The 3,105-nt window shown below is 41.8% G+C and overlaps 1 pseudogene; it reads right to left on the bottom strand.

The window, feature by feature from the left end:
* Positions 1-492: 492 nt before the first annotated feature.
* LOC123956042 lies at positions 493-1,773 on the bottom strand (annotated as a pseudogene).
* Positions 1,774-3,105: the final 1,332 nt, after the last annotated feature.

Raw genomic sequence — 3,105 nt, 5'->3', positions numbered from 1 at the left:
AATGATCTTCTTTACTTGTTCACTCACAAGGAAACACTTTCAAAACTGCATTTTGTTAAAGTTTCTGTACTAAAATGTAGAAAAACTGAACTACACAAATATTGAAAAGTTAAAAATTTCTGAATTTTTTATTCCTGGTACCACTACCACAATTTACAGGGCAATATACCTGATGCAATGAAAAGAAAAAGACAAAGACAAAGCTACAACAGACAAAAGACCTCAGGAATGTACATCTGATTGACACTACATTGCATTAATCAATTACTGCGCTTTTTGCAAACTGTGGCTGTGACAGTCCTGAACAAGAAGGCTTTCCTGTTTCAGCTGCAGTAACTTTTCTGACTACGGATCATCGTTCCTTCTGTGGCAGATTTTTACAGTTCCTCTAATGCATTTGGGACAACTGTCTCAAAGTAACCTGCAGCTTTCCTGACAACTCTTCGCTCTCTCTCCTGCTAAGAACTGTAGCCCTTTTCTTCTGAAATTTTTTTAGGACCTTCCACTACCATATCCACCACTTCCACCACCAGAGCCATAACCACCACCACAGGGACTGTCCGAGCTTCTTCCACCAAAACTGCCCCCCTTCATGGGTCCATAATTGGATTGCTGTTGTCCACGATAATTCCCAAAATCATTATAGTTCCCACCTCCAAAATTTCCTTCGTCTTTGTAAGCATCATATCCTCCACCACCACCTCCATGTCCACCTCCTCGGTTCCCATATCCTGGTCCACCACCATAGTCTCCTCTGCTCCTGTAACCGGGACCACCACCGCAGTTGCCACCATCACCTCCAAATCCATCCTATCCACCGTCCCCTCCCCCGTAACTACCTCTGCTGCCACCACCACCACCATAGCCTCCTCTGCCACCAAACTTTCCTCCACGACCCATGAAGTTGCCAGACCCACCTCCACGACCTCTCTGTGACCCAGCAGACTGCCTTTCTTGTTTAAAAAGGGTCCTTTTCGCTTCACGGGTATGCCCATTAATAATGTGGTGTTTCTGGGGCGCCTGGGTGGCTCAGTGGGTTAAAGCCTCTGCCTTCGGCTCAGGTCATGATCTCAGGGTCCTGGGATCGAGCCCAGCATCGGGCTCTCCGCTCGGCGGGGATCCTGCTTCCCTCTCTCTCTCTGCCTGCCTCTCTGCCTAGTTGTGGTCTCTCTGTCAAATAAATAAATTAAATCTTTAAAAAAAATAATGTGGTGTTTCTGAACAACAATTTTATCAACTGTATTGTGGTCATCAAAAGTTAAAAAGGCAAATCCTCCCTTTTTTCCACGCTGCCTGTCTTCCATAATTTCTATGGTTTTAATCTTGCCATACTTTTCAAAGTAGTCTCTCAAATTATATTCTTCTGTATCTTCTTTAATACCACCAACAAAATTTTCTTCACTGTTAGGGGGGCACCAGGCTTTACAGAATCCTCTCTAGAAACTGCTCTCTTTGGTTCCGCTACGTGCCCATCAACCTTGTGCGGTCGGTCACGCATTGTTGAATCCATCTCTCCAACACAAGAGTAAGTCACAAAACCAAAACCCTTGGAACGTTTTTTTGGGGGTCTCTCATCACCACACAATCTGTAAGTGTACCCCATTTTTCAAAATGTTCTCTTAAACTATCATCTGTAGTTTCAAAACTCAAACCACCAAAAAACAGTTTTCTCAACGACTCTGGTTCCTTTGGGTCATGGCCCTCCTCCTCCTGGTGGTGGCAGTGATGGCTGGAGTCAGGTTGGGGGCGACTGGGTGGCGGTTTTGCCTTCATTTTGAGACTGGACTTGCCTCTTCCAACTCAAGTTCAATATGGAACTGAGAGGAAGAGGCAGGGCTCTGGTTTATATGTTATTCTTAATGGGTCTTGCTCTCACTCTCAAAATTATCCTGGATTGGATCAAAACTATATGATCACCCTAGTTATATTCACATTATGAAAATACTCTTTGCCAAGAAATTTTAAAACTGTATCTTTGAGTGGATATTAGAATATTCTAGAAAGAGAAAATAAGATAGGAGAAGACATATGCCAAGACTTCAGTCCACTTACCAAATATGCATAGTTGAAATATGGATAAACAACAGAAGCGTGTCTAGATTTACTCCTTATGCTATCAGGTAAACACCTTTACATTTTGAGCAAAATGCACAAAGATTCCACAATAATATACGTTGTGATGCAATTTCAGATGCTATTGCCAGACTATTATATTTTATTTTATTTATTTTGCCAGACCATTTTAAAAAGATACTTTGTTTAACATCAATTTTCTGCTTAAATTTAACCATGTGTATTATCTTAGGTTTATGAAGGAGTATAAAACAGAACAAACTATTCAAAATGGAAAAAAAAAACCCTAAAGGAATTCCTGGCTTGCTATTACTTTTGAAAAGTATATATTGAAAACCATATCCATATCATTTAATATTACATTTTTATTTTTTGCTCCAAATTCATAAAGAAGAAAGGAATGGGGGGGAGAGAATACCATGATGTACAAATACCTTTTCAAGAATAACTATTAAATCTTCGAGATAAAAATTCAATGTTCTTAGCAGAGACTACCAGTCCCTCGATGGTCTGGTCCCTCTTTATCTCTTCGGATGCAGTTTGCTCCATGTTGCCATTCGTCCTCTGAGCTCCAACCTCCCTGACCTTCTTTCAATAGCTCCAACCCGCCATATTCCCTCCCACCATAGAGCTTCCAGTCAAATTGTTCCTCTTCTGCCTCACTTAGTTCATTCTTACTCAAATCATCCACAAAGTACTCTCCATGAGCCAATGCAGTAAGCCGGGTTATTATTCAGAAGTATATCCCTCCCCACATCCAAGAGAGGAATATCGCTCCCCATCCACTGATGTTGGGTTGCTATTAGTTTCCTTTGGTCAATGGCATGAAAACAGGTAACAGGAAAGAATTTTGAAAATCTCATGCACCTTAGTTTTGTCTTCTCATGCCTCTGCCCTTGCCATGGGAAGAACCCTCCTGGGCTGTCTGCTGGGTCCATGAGGAGCGGGAAAACTCTATGAACAGAGCTACCCCTAAGTCCATCTCAAATCCACTGATCCTCATGAGCTATAGGGCTGAAGAAATGGTTATTG

The sequence above is a fragment of the Meles meles genome, chromosome 14 (genome assembly GCF_922984935.1).
Source record: "Meles meles chromosome 14, mMelMel3.1 paternal haplotype, whole genome shotgun sequence".
Lineage (NCBI taxonomy): Eukaryota > Metazoa > Chordata > Mammalia > Carnivora > Mustelidae > Meles > Meles meles.
The sequence above is the reverse complement of the archived record's forward strand: the minus strand, read 5'-3'. Positions and strand labels throughout refer to the sequence as shown.